Raw genomic sequence first — 23026 nt, forward strand, 5'->3', positions numbered from 1 at the left:
CCTTTTCGGCACCACAAAATACTGTAAGGGCAGTGAAAAGGCATCTCTAGTCCTTCTCTCTGTCTGTACAGAGCACCATTCATTTTGAATTGTTTTACCCTTCAGCTGTCTTTCAAACTCCCTGTCCTGATGCCAGAGGAATGTGACCGTTGTTGACCTCATTGCAAGGTACAGCAGTTACGGGGCTTTTGGGACCCGTCCTGTCATTTCACATGCATTGGAGGGAAACGGAAAATGATGGTTTGAGAGTCAGCGTCTTTTCCGATACGTGGTTCCAGACACATTTAGCCGCATGGACTGGACCTGTAATCCAAATGTCATGCTGTTCGTACTTCCACATCTCTTGCTGAAATATTTCACTTTTGTCTGTATAAGTTTTTCAGCAAACCTGTAAAAAAAAAATACTTGGTATGAAAAAGCTTAACTCATTATGTTGACCTGTTTTTAAAACCGACACAAAACTCTTCAAAAGGCGAATGGTAAGTTGAATGGTCGCGACAGCTGACCTGAATGGCGGATTTACATGCACTAACTGCTCTTTAAGAGCAGAACAGTGCAGAAGGGGCTTGGAAACAGGAATCTATTTCCGTTTGCTTTTTGTGTCACAAAGAGGGAAAAAAAAAACACCCAGAGCTTCTTGGGTCACAAGCTGTCTTGTCCTAGATTTGGTTCAACATTCACTGCCTGAACGGCCAGCTCTGGTATCCAGGAGCTTCAGCTACACCGGACCGTCATACCAGCTTGGTGGCGTAGCCTCAGGGAAATGATGCACCCTCTGTGTCCCGGATCGACATGCGTTCAGTGTCCCCAGAACCAGATCGCCTCTTTTCATGTGCCTGGCTCGACAGCATCAAAACAGCTTTTGGTCTCAGTAGCTTTTAGCTTCGCAAGCGCTTTGCAATTGCAGTCAACTGACCATTCAGATTCTATTCGCACTCTGTCGTGATTGACATACCGTAGAGTGATACGTAGTGTTTGGAAATGGACAAGTTATAGAGCCATACAGATTACAAAAAGAGTCACTATTTTAGGAATGCAAAGAATTGCGAAGACACATGCTATTGTCTTCTACAGTCATGCATCTGTTGTTAATTCAGAAACATCTTTGATGCCGTGCAGATGACAGTTTTCTCTGTTTTCCATAAACTGATCATCCATCCTCGTAGTTTAAATGTAAAAAAAAAAATCTTCAGTTTTTTAGTCTAAATTATATGAGTCCTAGTGGAGAGGAAGGGAGAAAAAAAAACTGTATCCATAGAAACCTGATCTGCATGGGCGGGGCTGAAGTGCCTCAGTGCAAAGCCAACGTGTGACACACACTGGAGTGACAAATGCTGGTGAACCTGTGAGAGGAGAGAACTATCATGACGATTTGCTGGATGATTCCCCCCTGAGTGGACACCCCCTTCTGCAAACAGCACCTTCAAATATGAATTATCCACTATTCTCCCACCTCCCAGAGCCTTGTTCAGAACGTGGTGTGTCTGGCAGCCCGGAATGGGGGTCGGGGGATGCAGGGAGTGAGGTGGAAGCCAGCCAGACCTCAAAGGAACTCACAGGCCGAGCTATGGCAGCAACCCCCCCCCCCTCCCCGCCCAGTTGATCTGGAGTGTGAAGTATATGTGTGCAGGTAACAAGATAAAGGTAGAGATGGTTATTCCCAGCGGGGAGAGTCCATTACCTGGCTCACCAGTGGTCACGTACTGGTGCAGTGGCATGAACTCTTAGGGTGAGGGGGAGCGGATGCGGGGGGGTTGGGGGAATGGGGTGACCTTGCTCAAAATTTGAGTCACACCCACTTCAACAGATGTTTGGGCCAGGCAGACCCGGGAACCAGGGAGGAGGGGACCTAGGCCAATCCCAGAATTCCAGCAATAGAACAAGCAGCTGTGGGCGACTCCCCCCCCCCCACACACACACACACAACAGCTGCGGGAGGGGTGGGAACCCTTTGCAGTGCTGGGAGGGGTTCCTTCCTGGCAGGGCTCAGGATGAGAGAATGTCCAGGATGGGCTTGTCGCCTTTGTGCTAAGTGCTGTTTTATGGCGCGTCAACAGGCAGCCACCTAAGGTCCAACAGGAAGGCTCTGATCCCAGCTGACAACTGTGGGTCACGCATACTGGCCAGCACAAGAACCTCCTAGTGATTGTAGCTGGAGTCCAATGTCTGATAAACACGGTTAACTATAACTGCGTACTGACTGTTGAGAATGATCAGATTTGCTAACTCGTCAGTAGACCTGTTTCATCCAGATGAGTTTCACATATCCCTCCTGGCTCTATCAACAACAGCACAAGGCTGCTTGTGGACCAGTTAGCCGGAGCTCAGGCTATAGAGTAATTAATGAAAGAGTGACCACGGGTGACAGAGTGGACAACAACAATCGCCGGCGACAAAAAGGCCGACAGGGAATGCATGACATCAGCGCAATGGACTCCTGTAGTCAAGGAAACCGTTCTGCCTTACAACCAACCCAATGTGTGCGCAAGCAAGCGGCGATTCTTAGGCCGTTTTATTTAATTACATATGTTTCCTGCTACCCAGACTGGCTCGTTTAAAGCGCTCCTAATTATTCGAGTAGTCTGGGTTTTGTTAAACAGCTGTTAAATCGTTCCCTGGGTGAAACCAGTGTTAACTTCATCCCCATTCAAGTAATGCATATGCTGTATTGTTTAAAACATACGATGTAAAGCTTAACAAATTTCAGTATCATTCTTCCTTAGAATTAATCTACACATTTTGCCCGTGGAAGCTTGTGAATTTTTGCATGCAAGATTTACGTGACCGACATGGTGGTAATTTTGAGACTCCCATTCAAGTCGTATTACCAAAACTTTACTCCAAATTGGCATCACTCCGGTTGTTAATTCAGATTTTTTTTTTATTTGTATTTATAATCTCTTGAACACCTAGTGATGCTACGTTTGAATCCCTGAAGCAATTTATTAGTCACTTTCAAGTACCATGCTTTTATGCGTTTTAAGCTCTTGTTTATGAGTTAATTAGGTTTTCTGTTCCCCAATGCCACGGAATCTTTATCAATACTGATGTTACATCTTATTTCTTCATGCGATAATTTAACATCAAACGGTATGAATACAGCTTGCGGATGATGATGCAGGAAATGGCAATCCTATGATTTTTAAAACACTTTCCTGTGCCCACTGCTGACTTGGTATTTGTGAGTGGGTTTGGGGGGCGATCGTGCGGGCGCCCCTCGCCGGCGCTGTGGCGTGTAGATGCCCTGCGCGGGGACCCTTGGCGTAAGCCGCCGCTGGAGGTGTCATCTCTCCGCCCCTCGGAATCAGTGCGGATCGCTCAGCCTGCGCCGCCTTTCCCTCCAGCCCCCGCACTCTGCTCCATCGTGGGCTTCGCCTCGCCGTACGCCGTTCGACTGGTAAGTGGGAAAGACATGAAAAAGGGGGACATCGGCGTCCTTTTTGGGTGGAAAAAAGCCTGCGGTTAGGAGCGAGGGCGCCGGGGATCCGGTGCCGCACGGCGGCGACGCGACTAAACGCTTTGCTGCAGCTCAGCGAGCTCCGTTGGGGTCAGAAACCCCCCGAAATCGGTATGTTTTCCCTCACGATCGACCTTAAATGCGTTTTATCGGAAAGATGCCAAAGCCGTGCAGCGTTTGCCGCAGGATGCGGCCGCCGGAGACCGGGGGATAAGCGTATATTCGGCCTCTTACGGTAACGCCGTTTTAAGGTCCGGGCTCGAGCGGAGCGGGTCGGTACGTTTTCTCGATGTTTCGTTGTGGGAAACATGTTAGGGCGGTTGCAGGAGGGGACACAGTTGTCTACATGGTAGCAACATGGAGGTCTTATTTATAACAGGTAGCTAAGGGATGGCTGCTCGGTGCGGGCTCCCGGGACTCGGAGGATGCAAACAGGCGTGGTCGTGCGGGTACACACTCAGGGGAAATGTGGTGCCCATTTGACTGGGGTTAACCGTGGATAAATAAATAAATGCGTCCCGCTTCGAAGGGGGACAAGTTGGTTGTGCTGCTGGTTGGGAAATGCGACGTTTTCCTCCTCCGCCTTTCTGGCCGGTGTGGAGCTGCGTCAGCGCCGCTCGGTATCTGCGGTTCCGCGCTGGACGGGACGGGATGTGATGGGACGGAACGGGACAGGACAGTGTGGGACGGGGGGTCATTGTAGTTACGCGTCTGAGCTCATATTTCAAACTGCAGTATCAAATGGGCGAGCTAATTACCGTCCGCATCATTAAATACCTGCCAGCACTCCATGCACATTTTGCGTCGCTTTCCATATGGGCCAATTTAAAGTGATCACCCCAGTCATTGAGAAACGCGCCCTTCGCGGTATTAAACAAGAAATAAAGCAATATAATGGTGGCAGAACGTGGTATTTTAGGTCTGCGGCTTTTCAGTTTGTAATCTGAAGTTTGTCCGGATACGGCGGTCTTACGTCCCGGACCATTGCGGTACTGCAGTCTTAATGCGGTTAATGTGACACAAGGCACACCGTAATGGAGGGGGTACCGGACCAGCTGCGTTAGTCTAAAAAAGAGGCACGGGATGCCGTACGGATCCGTGACCGGGGGGGCTCTTCCAAGCTGCCGGCTGTGTGTGGCCTGCCCCGGCCCGGGAGCCGCAGCAATCAGGAGCCCCATGACCTCTCGGCTCGCGACACCCAGGGACTGATATTAAGGTGCAATTTAACCGATTATTAGATCTTTTTGGCCTATATAACGTTCTTGCCCTTTCACGGTTTTATAAAGGAGCTCGTTCTTGGTGCACTTGAGGCTGATGCGAAGCAAAAAGTTCTGTAAAATCGGAAATTATTGCAACCCCCCCCCCAGAATCCAGAATGCTCCTGTGATTGAAGCCTGGGTGTACAGGATGCTGCATGTGGCTTGTGTATGCTCACACGTTTGCCAAGGGACTGCCAAGCGCTTGGTGTCTGCCCCCCACTTTTATCTTTGCTGTCTGTCGTATTTAATGACATCCTCCTCATCAAGCTCTGTCTGCCCTTGTTGAGGATGATGTCACCGCTGTGTGGAGTAGGACCCTGACGGAGAGTATTAAGGGCTGGGGTCTCTGTTTTTGAGGTCAGGCTGAAATTTTAGGCCAGAATGTCCGCTTCACTCTGTCGACTAACTGAATAACCTAATTGAGGTTATTTGCCATATGGTGGCGGTTTTAGTTGCGAAGTAGTCGATGGTTGTTTCTGTGTTGCTGTTGATGTGCTTTTGCAGGATAGAATGTGTTCGCAGTATGTGTTACCTCGAGTGCGTTTTCTTTGAAGTGGCTGTTTGTGAAACGGGGCAGACGCCAGGCTGCAGGGTCGAAGAGCGAGTGTCCGTGTGTGTCGAGACCCACGCAAATTGTATTTGATTTGCTGTTGAAAAGAATTAAAGTTCCGCACCGTCACCTGAAGGCCATGAGTAAGTTGTGGTATGTGTCACCATATGGCTGTGTGTGTGTGTGGCCTGTGCTGAGAGATGTGTCTCCTCGTAGCGGGGGTGGAGGGGACAGTGTAAGGCCCCCCTGACTCAGCACCTGATCATGAAACACTGTCTGGGTGGGCTGCGGAGAGAAGACAGAGTGAGTTACCTTCAGACTGTTCAGAAGTGAAGTGTATGGTTATAAGGCACTTAATGGAGTCTTTTGGACCAACTGGTCGGTCCCCAGTTTGGCTGTGCATTTTTTTCTCCCTCCGGCTTCACAATGTTAATGGTTCTGCTTTGTCCATGGCATGTTTCGAGCTGTGACGATGCAGTGCCTCACGTCTTGCCGGAAAGGTTCGGGGGAGTGGAACAGAGCGAGCGAAAGGCACCTCAGACACCATGTGTCGGAGGTGGGGGGGGGGGTGCGTTTTGTGAAGGGTACAGGCCGGTGCTTGTTTATGCTGCGGTTGGTGGTGCTTATAGAGTTTATGATGGCGGTTCCGCAGTGCCTCGATTTAGTGCGCCGCCATCACTCTACCCCGTCTGTCCTCGTTTAGGGGATGATGGTGCTACGGCACAGAAGCAGAATCCCGATCCAGCTTCGCAGTTAATCGAACGGCCCTTTTTCTGCTCAAGTCCCTGGCAGGCAGCTCAGATCCTTTACCGTTCACCATCTGTGGTTATGATTTAGCGAGTTCCACGAGCCAGCAGGCTGAAGGCTGCGTTTTCTTTCTTGATGCCCATTTTCACTTCATAACTTTGCGAGTGTCGTCTTTCCTGCCAAACGTGCATCCACCTGTGAGAGCCACTCATGATGTCTGGGCCCTCATCAGTGTTACCCCTCTGTGAGCTGGGGCAGTGGCAGCCTTGCCTGCCCTCAATGGCCCCTCTGACATCTGTTAGGGGACCCTGGTTTTGACAAGGATCTTCAGCCTAGCCAGTCATTATTAGCAGCAAAGCTAACAGGCAAGGTTTGTTGTGCTGGTTTTGCGTTTATGCACCAGGGCGGAAGGTGGCTGTGTTTGTGGAGGGGGGTCGTCTGAGACGTCAGCTGACATTAACCTCATGTCTAGAGAAGCATTGAGTAAAGAGAGGGCAAGGGGTGGGGGGGGGGGTCTTAGCCTGGATTCATAAACCAGAATGCCATGAATATTTTATGTGCGCCTGGGAGATGAGCATTAACGTTAACAATTTAAAACTGACGTTTTCTTGGCGCTTCGCTCCGCGCTACTTCTGCACGTGATGCTCGAGTGTTTTTGTGTGAGCGAGGTCAGACTGTGGTCAAGGGCACAGATCCGTTTACTGCGATCCTGTCAATCTGAGTTTCGGGAGTAGCTGTCAGTAGGTTTGGATAGAAACGGCTGACTTATGCTTTGCACTTGGTCATTTAATTGACACGTTTCTCCGAAGCAGCTCACTGTTTTTTGCCCATTCATGCAATGTGTGTTTTTACTGGAGTGGAACTCTAGGGTCCTACATCAAAGCTCTTTATGGGACTCGAACCCGCCACCTTCCGGCTGCTGGTTTATGACCCACTCCTTCTCCTGTGTGACGGTTCCTGGCCCTGAGAGAGGAGCTGGAGTTTCTCCATGTGAGACCCGTGACAAAACAGAAATGTCCCGCACCCTAATATTGCAGACGCCCGATCGCATTTTTGGTACAGGAAGGGTTGCGGGAAGCGAGGCTGAGGGAAAGCTTGCTTTTTGTAGCTGGTGTTTCACGCGAGTCGCTCCTCTGGATGTGTAAGAGGAATGCTTGATGGTTGAAAGGAGAGCAGGCAAACAACTATTTCTGGAATAGTGAGTGGGCGCCCCCCCCCCGCCCCCCCCCCCACACAAAATGGATGTGCACTTGTTAATGCTTGAGCCTGCTGGTTTTTTTTTGCATTTTTTTCCTGAGCCAATGGGGCACAAAAAGCCTTTTATTTTCAGAGTCGTGAACCGATTCGGGTGGAATGTCTCTGCTGGGGCTTTCCGCAGTGATGCGGTGGTTAGCATCCTGGCCAGTGCCGGGGCAGTCAGTCAGCTGGACTATGTGGGGCGTGGTGGGGGAGGAGTCAGCAGTAAATGGGTTCGTGTCTCACGGGGGAAGGGGAGGAGGGGGGACAGCGGGGATGGAAAATGGGACGCTGCGACAGGAACCAGTGCGGCCACCCAGTGGTAGCGCATAGCTAAATATAGCCCTCGATGTTCTGCCATAACGGCCAGCACAACTTCACCTGCACCCCCCTCGCTCTGTTTAATCATCTCCCCCTTCTTTTTCGGGTTTTTGGGGTCCGTCACAACTTTCCTACTTTCTGCGTAAACAAACCTCCCATCCCACTGAGGTTGGGTCTTTTTCACCATTTATTGAAATTGTCATTTTTAGGCCTGCATGCTGCATGCCACAAGGCCGAAAAGTGGGCGACCTCCATGTCTGAGCCGCTGTCATTGTATAAACAAACCCCATCCATTTTGCTGTTTCACACTAAAAGGGTGATTTGTGGTACGGGTGTCATTCAGATTTCAGGTTTATTGGGACAAACTAATACTAATCTGTTTAAAAAGCACCTTCGTATTTGTTGATCATCTTTTCCCCCTTCGATTTAGTTTAAATGGTTGCTAACTGGTCCCCTGCTGTGCTCAGAGTAGTTCTCTCAGTGTTATCCTCTCCTTTAAACTCTTATAAACCTTACTGCTCCTGGTTACATTGCTGTCTGATAGGTTTCCCCTGTCAATGTTCTCCTCACTTTTGAGCAAAGATTTGGGCCTCAGTGCTGCTGAAGCTGGTGTGACTTTGGTCTGTGGGCGTGTCCAGTGGCATTCCCAGGGGTGTGGCTTTGGTATGGGGGAGTTCCCAGGGGTGTGGCTTTGGTATGGGGGCGTGTCCAGTGGCATTCCCAGGGGCGTGGCTTTGGTCTGGGGGAGTGTCCAGTGGCATTCCCAGGGGCATGGCTTTGGTCTGTGGGCGTGTCCAGTGGCATTCCCAGGGGTGTGGCTTTGGTATGGGGGAGTTCCCAGGGGTGTGGCTTTGGTATGGGGGCGTGTCCAGTGGCATTCCCAGGGGCGTGGCTTTGGTCTGGGGGAGTGTCCAGTGGCATTCCCAGGGGCATGGCTTTGGTCTGGGGGAGTGTCCAGTGGCATTCCCAGGGGCGTGGCTTTGGTCTGGGGGAGTGTCCAGTGGCATTCCCAGGGGCGTGGCTTTGGTCTGGGGGAGTGTCCAGTGGCATTCCCAGGGGTGTAGCTGTGGATGAGGTGGATGGCTGGCGTTTGACCACTTAATGGCGAATCAGTGGGGCTGAGACATTGGTAGCATGTGTTTTGTTTAGGGCTGCAGGATGTCGCATACCGCGATTACATGGCGTATGTGCTGTTATCACCCGGGCTTTAGATGACGGGCGCAAACATTTGTCTGGACGCCAGCTTTTCAATACTGTACAGATGTTTACTTACGCCCGCAATTTGGTAAACAGATTAGCAGTACGCCTAAAATATTAATGAGGCGTATCCTTGTGTTTAATAAATGTCGGACGTAGAACTGCAAAAAGTACCGCCAAGCCACCGACATCTTTCACCTTGTTTATCCACAGCGTCTCCTCTTTTAAAAGACGTTATGGCTCCTGAGCTGTCCCTTTTATCACCGCCACTTCAGTGCTTGTCTCCTCCATGATATGCCAACATGTTCCTTTAGCCGAATTTAATAAACATTTAGCACCGAAAAGCTGACATCCTGACATATGTTATATGCCCATCATCTAAAGTCCTTGCGCATGAGCCTTATAACTGTGATTATATTGCAGTGGACATCGGGCAGTACTAGCCTTATGAATGCTTATCTCAGAAACAGCAAATTATTAAATTCTCAGGACAGGGCGTACTACAGCAGGGTCAGGGGTGGGGGTGTGTCCTGTTTTTATTCTTGAGGTCAGTGGGGAGGGTGGTGTTGTTATTAGGGGCACACTGGAAGCAGATGGAGCATGTGGAATTTGTGTCGGATGATGGCATGGGGGTGGGTCAGTGCGAGGGCTTTTCTGAGCTAGCTGGGGAGGTGGGTGTCATTGAGTGGGGAGGGGGGGTGTCAGCTGTTGTAGTAGAAGAACAGGTGAGGAGCACATGGCACACTCCAGGGGGGGCTCAGTGCCACAGGAGACAAGGTGGGTCCGAGGATGGTGGTGCGCTGGTCCGGGGGAGATGGGAGTGAGCCCAGCCTAGGCATTCCGGGCATTTCTGGGATTCTTTTTCATGCCTTCCCCCTGATAAGCCTTAACAGTGTCCGTCGAAAGTCTGTCTGTTTTCCAGCACCCCCACCCCCCAAGCACGCACACATGCACACATCTGAAATGTCCTTTAGAGACAATGTTAGCCAGTAGCTCAATGTGTCTGCAGCAGAACCTTGTAGAACCAACGCTACTGCGACCCATTTTCAGACTCCGACGTTCTCGCCACACCACCGATATTTCTGGAGAGGAAGCACGACAGTTTAGGTACCTCATGGTCGTGAAGGCTTGGAGGGGGGCGCTAAAGCCTACTCTGTGGAGTCTGGAGGGGGGAATGGTTCAGTCAAACGCCTCCTCCTGCTCCACTACAGTACCTTGCCAAACACAGCTTGTCCAGCATCAGGCTGTTTTAGCTTAAGATATCATCATCAGAATAACCCATGGACAGGCCGCCCTCTGTTATGGAGGATGAAGTGGAGGCTAGCCTCTTCCTCGCTGGCAAGGTTATCAATCTGGGATATGGAGATGCTTTCGGCTGGGATGGAGTTTTCCTATTAATAGTGACAGTGTGCTGGGAACGGGTTAAAGGTCATGGAGAAAGGCTCTCGGAAAAGGTCCTTCAGCAGGAGCTCCAGCACCATGTCCTCCAGAAAGGTCTTTCAGCAGGAGCTTCAGCACCACGTCCTCCAGTCCAAACTTGAGCTCAGTGAGGAGGACCTTTGTCTTTCTAATGACATTTTATGATGTGTTTTTTTTCATGGCGGAGAAGGGAGCATTGTTCACATGGCACGCTGTCGAGGTCCGCGGTGCCAGCCGTCCGGGGTGAGTCACGGGATGGCCCCCCGTCAAACCGCAGACCTAAAGGCTGATGGATCTGCCAGAGGTCCATCCTTTGTTCGGCGCCTGCTCTCGCATCCCTGCAGTTGCCGGGTGAAGATGAGGGCAGTGGTTCCGTGTCCGGGAGAAACCGGTGACCTCACTCGCCAACTTCTCGGCACTGTGGAATCCAGGCGCTGTGGAGACCCATGCACTGCAGACATAGCGTCCCATATTTCTTTAGATTGAAAGTGTCAGTCCTTGTAGGGAGGGGGCAAGGTGACATTTTCGTAGGGGGCTCTGAATTTCTAGCTACACCCCCGTATAAAGGTTAATGTCACCCTCCCCGGTGGTGTGATGAGGTTGCTGTTCGAGGCGGCAGCCGCTGCCTGCCCGGACTGCAGAGCCGTCGATACTGCTGATGTCCGCATCTGTCCGGCCGACATCTTAATGAGCCAGCAGAGAGCTGTCTGGCAGTTGCAGCCAGGCAAGGTGGGGGAGGGGGGGGATGATGGATGGATTAAAAAAAATAATTGGTACCCATGTCAGCTAGGCAGCTGATAGGTAAACCTTAATCTCGGCTGTTGCTGGCAGGGGTGACGTAACTCGATCCGGCCCCCATCTGCTTAGCGAGGCTTGAATGGGGAGAAAAAAAAAGTCTCAGATAAAATATTAAAGAGAGGTTTGTTTGTGTTGTGTATTTTCCTTGAGCAACTGCATGGTGGCTGTCTGCCATTTTTATTTGCCCACATCCACAACTTGTCGCTCCGTAGGCGATCTGCCGCCTTCTCGCACCCCTGTGCAGCAAATGCAGCTGCCCTCGTGTCGTGTCTCACCCTGTGAATCCCTGCCTCCCATGTTTCCCAGCGAAATTCCCAATCCAGAGGGCCTTCCCCCAGCCCTGAGGTCATGTCCCTATTTGAGATGCTGGGTGCAAGCCGGTGTCTTGTTCCCGCAGATTCTGGGGATTTCCTCTTGCACTGGGGGCCGTGGTCGTGCTCAGTGGAGTTGCGGCAGTATGTTCCTGACAATGACCCCTGTGTCTGTAGCACGTGGCTTGTCGTGTAAATCACAAGGGGTGTGGTCCCCTCCCCCCCTTACTGGCTTGTCCCATCACAGGTTGCCATGGGTCTTCAGAGCCAGTCACATTGAAGGAGATCTACTGGTGGTGATTCTGTCCTTATGACCTCATGCGAGCTGGGTTACCTGGAACAGGGTACAGGACGATTAGGTCCTCAGTGAGCGGACGACACTGAACGTTCCAGAATGGTCTTAGCTGTAAGCAGCCTTCTAAACGAAGCAGCTGTATGGTTATGGAGGGCATCGTCCGCCCCAGACACACTGCTGGTGTTTGTTTTGGCCCTTTTATTACATTGTTCCTGTTGGTTAAGACAGCCCTCCTCGCTGTTCATATGGTCTGAGGGTAAAGGTGGATCGCCATGGCGACGCTGCACTCCCCCGCTATGTCGCGGTTTTGGGTTCCTATGTAGAAACACTCATGGTTTCTGGCTCTGCCTGTGTGGTTCTAGATGCCCTGAGCTCTCAAATGATCATAAAATGTGGTTCTTAACGGTTTCTACCATGTGGAATAAATGCAGTTGAATGTTTGACCTAGTACCCTAATAACAGTGCTAGGCTGAACCATGTCATGACTGTTTTCTCTTCTTTTTGGTATCGAGATCATTTGTAATATTTCTGAAAAATAGTATAATACATCGAGTCCCTTAAACTGTAAGAAAAATGTTGAGTTCAAGATGTATTGCAATTCCTGAGTGTGTCTGTTAATGTCAACGATTTATGCTTGCAATGTGTGAAACCTGACCATACCACAATGCAAGCATCTTATAGGCTGGTCTGAAGGAATGCCCTCCCCTCTCTAACATCTGATTGGCTGCCAGCCGTGGTAGCCTCCCGCCCACTCCCACAGGCCACGTGACCAGGCAGCTGCTTACAGCTGGTCCACAGCTTGACTGTCCAAATGATACAAAAACATCCTGTTGGAGATATGGTAGGGTCACTCATTTGCGCAGCTATCATGCCGTAGAATTCTGTTTGCCTGGGCCAGGATTATGGTCAGAAGCGGGAGCGTCCCCGCAATATTAAGTCTGCGGTTATTATCATCCTTCTCACCGCCCCCCCCCCCAACAAAACAGGAAAGAAACCGCTGTGACCAACAAATATGCGTGGGCGGGAGGGGTTCAGTCCGTTCAGCCAAAATGACTTGGTAGTTATCTGACACAGGAGGCCTGACTTTCAGAGGTCTAGCTGGGGTGTCCTCGGGGCCTGCAGCGCTGTGGACTGACACCCACCTAACCGCCCACAGGCCGTTCCCGTGGATCTCTTCCACCTCCCCAGATGCGCGTTGCTGTTGGCGCCTGTGTGAGGCCCGGGCTGTTCCGCCTCTGTTTGGTGGGGTGCAGCTGTCTGGTCTCGCTGGCTCCTTCCCAGTCTGCCTGCGTCATGAAAAACTCCCACATTTCAGCGGAGTTCCTCCATCGTGCGTCTTTGGAATCAGTGACCTCTAAAATTCTGGCCGTGTCTTGGAGCTCTGCTGCTCTGACGCTTCCATCGTGCTGGAGACCATCATCGCAGACTTACCTGTCATCGCCAATGTGGTATGCGCCGCTTTTAAATCTTTGAACCGCATTGGCTCCTGTAAATATCTGGTTGAGGACTTCTGTTGACTCCAAACCATCTTCGAAATATAGTGGTATTTTGAATGTTAGGTCCTTTTTCCCAGAATTCCCTTGGGAGAATTTGGTCGTTCTGACAGCCAAGCACAGGAAAGGATCAGGCCACAGCTCTTTTCGGTTCCTCTTCCACACACGTGTGTTGCAGATGATCCCGTGGTCTGTTTTTGGTAAATGTAAATGAAAAATATCAGCCCTTGCGTCGGTCTTGTTGCTTTAGAAGATCTCCCCCTTTATGCTTGATACCCGGCCAAGTTTAAGCTTCGTTCCTGTGCGGCCGCACCCGCATGCTTTGGATCTGTTGTTTTTCCTTGGCGGGTCGACGTCAGAACAAATTGTTTTATGGAGCTGGCTTGTGTTACTCCTCCCTCCCTCAGTCCCTGGGCCCCGAGGAGCCACAGCTGACGTTGGAGTCACGACGAAGCGGTTCGGAAATCTGGTGGCTGCCTTCACAGTTGGAGCGTCATCGTCGAGGAGGAGGCCATCTGTCAGATGCATAACGATTAAAGAAAAAATTAAAATCTGATCACCAAAATTCAACAACTTCTTGAATCTCTGTTACTAGTAAGCAGTACAGAAAAGACGCAGTGTCTCGTAATGTATTTATTTGTTTATTTATTATTATGTTTATTCTCTTCTCACTTTTACTGACGGGGTTCTTTAGTATATATGCAATCCTTAAGAATACTTAGCTGTGAAAATATGCATTACGGTAGCTGTGAAATCTGAGTGGTTGCTGTAGATACTGATACTTTGAGGAGCACGGCGATGATCGTTGGAGTGACTCCATGCGAGTTTCCCGAATTGAGGCTGAGGTGGGCGTGTTGTCAGTGTGAGCATCGCAGCTGGCTTTAGTGCAGCCGTCCGGACACCAAGAAGCGTGCGTGTGTGGAGAGGCACCATTCTCTCGGGGGGGGGGGGGATGATTAACCTGTTGTAGTCCACGTGTGCAGGAGGGGAGGAAGATGGCGGTGTGACGCACATTAGAGGCTGTGCTTGTGCCGGTGTTACGCTCTCAGCCGTTCCAGCCGCGCGCTCTTACTCATTCAGCTGGCCCGTATAAATAGTCACGTATCTCGGTGTTGGTACCGACGGCTCCAGGCCGCATGGCTGTCACCTCGGCATGAGCCTTGGCGTCGACGCGGGCTTGTACGGCCGAGCATTTCTGGACATCGACGCCATACCGCCTGTTCTGATAAGTGTTGCGTGCTTCGGGATGCATCTCTCGTGGCCGCGTTTCCCCGTATGAGTCACGCCAAGAGTGTTCGGAAAAAGCGCTAAAATGTGGAAATGTGAAAACGGTCTGGTCTGATGTGTCCTTGTGAGTGGGTGGAGTAAACAGCACGGTCTAACCGAAGTGGTTGGGTCTGCGCTCCCGTGTGGCCCCTGTAAGCTATGTCTTGTGCTCCCATGACTGTCTGACTGCATGAAGCTGGGGTATGGGACTGTCAATGGCTGTGCTCCTTCCAAGGTGGGTAAGGCAGTGGGCTGGTAGTGTGAACTCGGGTGTCCCGGCTGTGACGGCCCACTCTTTGGAGACAGAGGTCAGAAAACGGGTGTGGGGTGTGGCTAGCTGATAAGTGGTCGTCCTGTTGAGACGGGCTACGGTGCTCTAGTAGGCGCCTCAACAGCCATGCAAATAAAAAGTGTTTGGGAGATGGGGGGGGGGGGGTTATGTAAGCTCGTGGGAGTGAGCGTATTCGACGCGGAGCGAGGACTGGAAGGATAACGGCAACTCGACAGCAGCTCTGCTCCGCGTGTGAGTGTGAGGGTTTTTTTTTTTCTTTTCTCCCAGCTTGAGACTGAAAGCAGAGTCTTAATTCAGAGAACCTGGTTCTGTTCCATCTCTGCTCGGAACCCTTAAGTACCAAGGAACTGAACCGTGAACTGAAAAGAAAAAGGGCGCTAATTCTTTTTAGTAACGGCGGGCTGTTAAGTGATCTAAACCTGTCTGTGTCACAAGCAGAACCCGAAACGGGTGCCATTTCCCAGTGTCGGTGTGCTGTAAACGCACTGCACTTGGGCCCGCTCGCTCGGTCCAAATGTTTGGAGTCCCGGATGTTAGGCTGTTTTTCTAGGAAAGACATCAGAACTTGCAGTGGACTGCCCGGATATTTACGTAATCTCCCCTGATATCTGACCAGTTGAGGGGAAGTGGGATTCTTTGTTTCGTCTTTCTGTGTGTGTGTGTGTGTGTGCGTGTGTGTGTGTGTGTGTGTGTGTGTGTGTGTGTGTGTGTGTGTGTGTGTGTGTGTGTGTGTGCGTGCGTGTGTGCTAGGTAGATGGTGTAGTATTCTGCTGCTTCAGATGGAAGGTCAGTAGTCACAGATAGTCATTTAAAGAATCAGACACAGAGTGCAGATGAGATTTGCCAGTAAATGATAGTGGAGAGGCTTGTGATGGTGGCATTGCGGGCACTTCTACACTGCTACAATCTTAATGAGTGCATATTTATGTCCACTGCTTTTCCAAAGGTGCAGCTGCATATTCTCATGTAGAGACTGGTATCTTTTCCGTGGACGTCTCTTTCCTGGCCCCTTGGGAGTCTCCCGCAGCCCTTCTTGGCAATTGAGGATTGCAGTTGATGGCTCTTGGCGTTGCTGAACTGTCAAAGCGACTAAGGCACGAGCAACATCGATGAAGCTACACGATGGCGTTTGTGGCGACATCATCAGTCTGAGGCACATTCTACTCCGATCTTCTGTTCTTCTGATCTTCTTACCGCGACAGGAAACATTAGCTAAAAGCTGAAAGTGTGGTCGAGCGGCTGGGAGACCCTCTGTGCCACCTGGCCGCCGGCGGGCAAACCCACGGCCACTACAGAGGTTAAGGGTCATGGACTTGCAACCTCATGGCTGCAGGTGAAGATCCAAAGGAGTAGCTGGATGCCTCATTAGAATTGAGTCCTTTAACTGGAAAATGAAAATGTATAAAAGGGGAGAAAAACCATGAGCTGTTCAAGTAATTGGTGCTCGCACTAGTTGCTAAGCAACTCGGCAGTACAATTTAGATAACGTAACAATATGAAACACATTGGAACTGCATCTCCATTCAGTCCCTTGGGCTCGCTTGACATGCTTGGCTGATATGGGCCACAGCAGGCAAGGCCCTTGTCCTTAAAGGACAGTCCTGGGATGGGGGGGGGGGGGGCTTACCGTTCTCTCCCCACTAGGCACCAACATAATCTAGACTAATGAGGTGTTGGCGTCTAGCTCTGTTCCGGCTCCCGCTTAGCTGTTCCATTTGAGCACCCCCTTGCCACATCGGTCAAGGAAGGCCAGCGCGGCTGTTTTTGTATTCGGCGACAGGCTGCAATGTTGTGTCTTGTCCATCTAGCGAAATGAAGAGCGCGGACAGTTTGGTCAGGTCCCCGGAGCATTCGGCTTAATTAAAGGGCGGTCGGGCAGCCGAGGAATGCGGAGGCCGCCGAGAAGTGTGAGACTTTTACGTTCCATTAGGCTCATATAGCCATGTGATGTATAATGCTCAAACTGGCTGACACTCCTGACCCTCCATTAATGGCTTTGTGTGTGGGAGGGGTTATATATATATTACATTGTGGGGACCAAATGTACCCACAATATAATAAAAACATTTTGGGGACCCACTGTTTCACCCCACAAAGGGAAACTCAGTTTTATAAAAATATATGACTGCAATCAAAAAACCGAAAATGGCAAATATCTTGTATTTTGTTTGGTTAAGGTTTGGGCCGGATACGCGTTAAGGTTGTCATTATTGGGTTTTTCCCATAGAAATGAATGGACAGTCCCCACAAAGATTTGAATGCAGGCGTGTGTGTCTGTGTGTGTGTGTGTCTGTATCTGTGTGTTTGTGGGTGTGTGTGGCAGAACTTAATTCAGTGTGTGAATGCTGGTTGCAGTTGCTCCTGCGTATGTATAATTTGTTTGCTCGAATTTTGGTGTACTGCCCCATCCAGGTTAATGGCTACTCTGATGCATACTATAACCAGTTAATCACCAGTAATTCAGTAATAAAGGAAGTGTATTGCATGGAGTGCATCACTGAGACACGCGCTGCTTTCCGTCAGGGCTCGGGGTGGATGGAGATGTCTAACATTTTCCAAAAAGGATGGATCCAGGAAATGAAGTCATGCACAGATGTTGGGTGTGTGACCTCGGCATCTTGGCTGCTAGTCTTTACCCCCAATTTCCCCCACCCTCCCCAGGCATTGGGAGGTGCTCTGCTGGCCTGACACCAGCCCTGGAACCTCGAGTGAGATAGAGGCATCGACTTAGTCGCAGACGGCCCTGGGTTCAGCATTGTGCTGTCACAAGCGGACGCCCTCATTAGACCTCTTGACTCCAATTAGAGCTGACGAGACAAATGGAATGACTCAGCACCAACTATTCACTGGAACTGTCCCTTCCAGAATAAACCACGGCTCTGCAGTCTACAAATGGTGACTGTCAGCAAATACCTTCTAAACAGCACTCTGTTATAATTTGCATCTGCCACCTCATTGGCTAAACTGGAATATTCGTTCTTCCCATTGTGTTGGGTGGGGAGAAAGTCTCCACATCTGTAATTCATTGTCAGTGCCCTGAGTGTGTGGGCCGTAATCCTCACAGGTCTTGGGAACAGTACGCTCTCCTGGAACACGGCCACTGAAAACGATGTTGAGCGATTGTGTATTCCTGGGGGCTGGAGTGCTTGCAGTGCTTCACATCTGGAGGTGTCTGCTGACCTCAAGATTGCTCAAACTGAACCCCTTCCCTTTTTGATTTCGCGGGGAGCTTCTCCTTACTGGTTTTGGGGACTGCCGCGGCACACGCAGCCCTGCACCAGCCTCCTCGTTGCGGATACCCAGTCAGAAAGTGACCTTTTCCCTCAACCCTCAGCATTTTCTGGCCTTTCCGGTTTGTCGTGTCCCTGTGGGTTTGATGTGTTGCTTTGTATATTTATTGAGCTCCCCCCAGTCTCTTCCCAGGCCCCCGCTGCCTGTGAAAACTCAGTCTGGCACTTGTCCAGGACAGCGGTAACAAGTTACCAGCATGTGGCCCACCCCCCACCTCACCCCACCCCAAGTAGTGCTTTTAAGCTGCTTGTACACGGAAAGCGATGTCTGAACAAAACGGAATCAAACACGTCGGCGAGAACAATCTGTCACGTACTTAAGACGACACCTTGTTCGTTCTATGTCACGCCGCAACCGTAGACGCTGCAGAATGCTTTCGAAGCAGCAGACGGGCATACAGAGCGTGAATAAATGCATTGTGGCGAGTGCAGGAGACTCTTTAATAAAGAAGATGACAGCTTTTTTAAAATGGAAGTTACCGTCTTCATTAGCAACCACTAACGGTTTAATACCAGCAGCGGCACCAACGGGGAAGCCGACGATTTACAGGACTCTCACGGTTAGACGCTAATGAAACACGCATGTCACAGCAAACGCTGCATGGTTACAACATTTACTATTAACAGAAATACACAAATGCATATTCATTTGCACTAAAGTGCAATGCAGCGCAAAGCATGCTGGTAACTGCATAATTAGTCTTACTGACCAACCGCGCTGAATCACATTATGTCAGCCAGTTGTGGGGGTGGCATCTGAAAAAAAGGTTTGTGAAGTATACGGCCGCCTTTCTGTCTGAGAATGCACACAAGACTCAGATTCGATGTTAACTTGATGTCCAGACCATTTTCCTCCTGACCTCAGGGACCTGACAGTCCAGAGAGTGTGCAGGTGAAGGACGTGGCGATATACTGACTTGGGTGGGTCCAGGTTTCAAGGCTAATGTGTTCCTCTCATCTCCAGCGTTAACTGTAGATTGGCCTTGTCTTCTATTCAGAATCCAGGCTTCAAGTGTTCTTCAACGCGCAGTCTGCTCTCTCCCTGAGGAATCGGAGACTGTTTTAAGAAAATGACAACTTTGTAATTGCAGACAGACCGAGTTGAGTGCAGAGATTTGGCTCTCAGAGTTTGGAATCTCTTGATGCTTCTTTGGCTTGTAAAAGCTTTGGAGGATTGTCCGAGGCCAGATGGCGCGAGTGTCCCATTTCGGTCTGGTTTTCCTCCTATTTGGCTTCCATCCCCACCTCAAAGGGGGGTTATGTCAGGTCCCAGGGCCCCACTGGGACTGAGCGAGGGACTGAGACCCTCCCTGCCCATCCGCCATCATGGCAGATCACTGGGAAAGCGACTGGGAAAGGGTTCTTCTTAGCTTCATGGCCAGAGGCTAATTGTCTTTCGTGTGTAGGGCTGTGAAAAACTACAGAAGGAATGTACCATTCTCTAGTAGGGGTGCTTTCCCCAGGAGTACATTGGTTTACCTGAGCCTTTTGTCACGGGATCCAGCTTGTATTTTTTTTTTAAAAAAAAAAACATTATCCACTTGGCAATAAATGGCTCATCCATATTGAGGCTTCCTGTTTCTCTCCTGTTAAAAAGTGAAATATTCCCCAGTACTGGATAAGGGTGCTTATCTGCACTGTGGCCCCTGGTGATTGGGGCTGTACTTTATTCCCAATTCCCCAATACGGGTCATAAAGATTATACTAAGTACCTAAGATTTTGTTTGTGCTTTGATGTGTCATTACAATGCCGGCAGGCTTGGCAGGGAAGCCATCCAGCTGTGACTGAGTCCAGTCCTACTGCTCTGTAAACGCAGAGCTCTGCAGGCTGGCCGTGTCGTCCATCAGCGCTGCACGTTTCCCAGCACATGAACGACTTTGACTGCTCTTTACTCATTAAGCGTAACACAGCGTTAGGGGGGAGGCATCTTCCCTGATTAATCGCGCCTCCTGGTCTTGTTCCGATGTGTAAGTTTAACTTTCGTTGATCTATCAGCTGCCACTTTGTAGGTGGCCGATAGGAATAGTCAGGGGTTTCATTTTATCAGAGCTTACGCCGACCTGCCACTTGTGCCGTATAAGGTAGGAAGAACACATGACTCATCTGTAATTTTAACAGGGCAGAAAATAGCGCGGGACTTAGTAATGCAACAATAGCACAGCTTCGGATATTTCAGCCATTAGCGCTGATAGCGTGGAATGCCTTTCACTTTTCCTGGCGTTAACCAGTGCTGATGTTGAGACAGCTGTGGTGGTGCTGCAAGCTACGGTACGGATCAAGTCGAATATTTTGGCACTGCCTGGATTTCATAAATGGTGTAGAGGGTTACTTCAGCGTGTTTCCTGTGTTTTTTGGCTGCTCTCTCCTCTTGTGAAACTCTTGAAGGGACCAGAACTGCGGTGTGTCGGACCTGCCAGAAAGCTTTGCCGCCATTAAAGAAAATAATAAAACTATGTATAGGTTTCCTAACGTTTTGGAACAAGGGTGGGTCTGTTGGTTGTATGGTCTTTGAAGCTTCTTAGAAGGGAAGGATTTTTTGGTGGCTTTGAAGTGCATAGAGATGAACGTTGTGATTTTGGGGGGTGGGTGCGGGCATTTTGGTGACTAGCTAGAGTCAGCGCCATTGCTGGACAGAGGGTCTTCGCTATGAAACAGTGAAGCACACAAGGGGATTTATTTCACAATGAGGTCTGCTGTTCTTGTCATGGCGGCTATAAAACATTTTATTTGGTTGTCAGATATAAGGACGGCTGCTGTAGACACTGCCTTAGGTGATTTTGAAGGTCAAGGCCTCTGCTTTTGTTTGTACAGGAATTATTGCCCGGCCCACGTATCCTGACTGACAGTATTGTGCTGAAGGATACAGCAGGAATCTAATAACGGAGACGCTCCCGAAGGCTATGGGCAGGACTGGGGGAGAATGGCGACGGGAACCGCATGACAAAAGATGCTCTTTTGCTTAAGAAACCAGGGGGGGGAGAGAAATAAACATGCATAAAAGTCTTAATTGAAAATCGAGCAGGTCAATGAACTTTTGAAGGACACGGTCCTCGTGCTTCCAGGTGAAGGCTGCGGCTGGTCAGTGCGTGCGTGTGTGTGTGCACGTGCTAGTGTGTTGCGGGTTCGTATTTCCCATATCGTGGTGATCAAATAGAAATGACTGGATAACCCTCACAATGATAGGTATATAGGAACTGTGTGTGTGTGTGTGTGTGTGTGTGTGTGTGTGTGTGTGTGTGTGTGTGTGTGTGTGTGCATGCTGGCTGAGGGTGGATACCAACTGGAATGCAGTTTGTGGTTGCAGTGGGGCACTTTTGGGGGGATGGAAGCGGGGGGGTGGGTGCATTGCCTTTCTAGACGGGCCTGGTTCTGGCCATGGATGTAGGGGGAAGAGAATGAGGGACAGATCGTGGGACTCCTGTCCTCTCTCAGCTCTGACATGGCAGGTTCCTTACGTGTTTGGGGGTGAGTGAGTCTGCTGATGTTGTATTTCAGGGGCTTGAACACCCTGTTCCTGGTGTGAGAAAAGATAGTCTCGACACACTTCAGCTAAAGCTTTTATTTATTTAAAGTAATTATCCTTTGACTCATCTTACATAGGTGTGGGGGCCGCGCAGACTGGCTGTTCTGGGTCACAAGGCCGGTTAACTTTGAATTTCTCCCTCGGTCGCGCCTCTCAGTCGCGTGCAGTAGCGCATCTGGAAAATGTTCCGGAACGTACCACTTTTTTTACCCCCGCAATCCCTAATGTTACTAGCACTTCCGTATCCATGGTGATTCTCTGTTCTTCAGGGCTGGCTGACTAGTTCTCTGCTCCAGTTTCTTTTGTCTCGTTGGTTGTCGTTGCTGTTTTGGTCAAACGGATGTGCTGACCTGGCTTGATGGCTTTTAAGCTGGCTGCTTAGATTTTGCCCCTGTCTAAAATACACATCGTCTTAGGTTGGGGGAGGTTAATATCTCGCAGCCATGTACTGGTTTTTGATTTCTTTTGTGATTTGGAAGGGATGTATCTGCCAGAAATCTGGTGCATGGTTGTCAGGCTGGTGGGTGGGTATAGCAGATAACTGAGAACTTTGCTTTTGTTCCTCTAGGAAAGGGAAGAGGATGGGTGACTAATTTCATGGTTTTCATGTGTCGAGCGGCATGGCTGATGTCTTTACGCTGCTTGTTACATGTCATGCCTGGGACAGCCATGTGTGCACATCACGTCAAGGCGGCCTCTGCGATCGTCACCTCGATTCTCCTGAAATCGGCAGCTCATGCCATGGTCTGCTGTGAGATGTCGGATTTATGTTTGAGGACCTAGAGACTCGGCGACCTTCGGAATAATGGAGCCAAAACTGACTGTGGAGTTTGCACCTGCATGTGGAAACGATGGGGCCCTTGGTGGCCACGTCCTGCATTCTTGGGTCTTAATATCCAGACGTCAGTCTGGCATGCTGAGCCGGAAACTCGTCAGGGACACATTAAATAAGTACAGCAGGTGGTGACGCGGTTAAGGAGCTGGGAGTGTATCCAGAAATCTCAGGAGAGATGCTTCTGCTCCATGGTGCAGTTTGAATTTCTGTAGAAAGTATTAGTTCCAATAAAGGGAGAAATACGATCCTTTTGCTTAAGCCCCAATAAACCAACTGGTAATGGAACAAAAAGCCAGAGCGGATTTGCAGTACTTGGGTCCTTGGGTTTTGATAAGCAGGTCGGTTAAGATGCTTGACTTGCTTATCTCTGGCCTCCTTCCTCTGGGCTGTCAGTGTGCTGCAGTCGAGTTGACCTCGATGGGGTCTGGAGGTCCCTGAAGAACGGAGGACAGTGGTGATGTCATGGGGTCAGCCCCCTGATGTGTCCCCTGGCTCAGTGGGACATGGAATTTTTGCTGCCTGCTTCCCTTGGTCCCAGCTGAGATGGCATTTGTTCCCATTGTGGAGAGATCCCGCCTCTCGTATTTCCACTCCATCGGATATGGATCTTGGAGCACACGTTTTTTTTCCGCTGTTCCTAAGCCTTCACCCCCTTTACGTGAGGTGTCTTCTATCATCTCGGGTCCTTCTAGGCTCAGTGAAATGTCTGCTTCTTCCATGCAGGACTGCTCAGCTC

At 50.2% G+C, this 23026-nt stretch overlaps 1 protein-coding gene across 2 annotated transcripts in view; it reads left to right on the top strand.

The window, feature by feature from the left end:
• The first annotated feature begins 3188 nt into the window (after positions 1 to 3188).
• The window catches only part of LOC125738347 (spectrin beta chain, non-erythrocytic 1), a 73002-nt gene continuing 53164 nt past the window's right edge, over positions 3189 to 23026 (top strand). Inside the window, exon 1 of one of the 2 annotated variants that reach the window (XM_049007209.1) lies at positions 3189 to 3397. The gene's annotated coding sequence lies outside the window, so the exon portion shown is untranslated. Of the gene's footprint in view, positions 3398 to 3421; positions 3569 to 23026 lie in introns of those variants that run through there. The other variant, XM_049007210.1, reaches the window with a different exon arrangement.

Source organism: Brienomyrus brachyistius, chromosome 3 (assembly GCF_023856365.1).
Source record: "Brienomyrus brachyistius isolate T26 chromosome 3, BBRACH_0.4, whole genome shotgun sequence".
NCBI lineage: Eukaryota > Metazoa > Chordata > Actinopteri > Osteoglossiformes > Mormyridae > Brienomyrus > Brienomyrus brachyistius.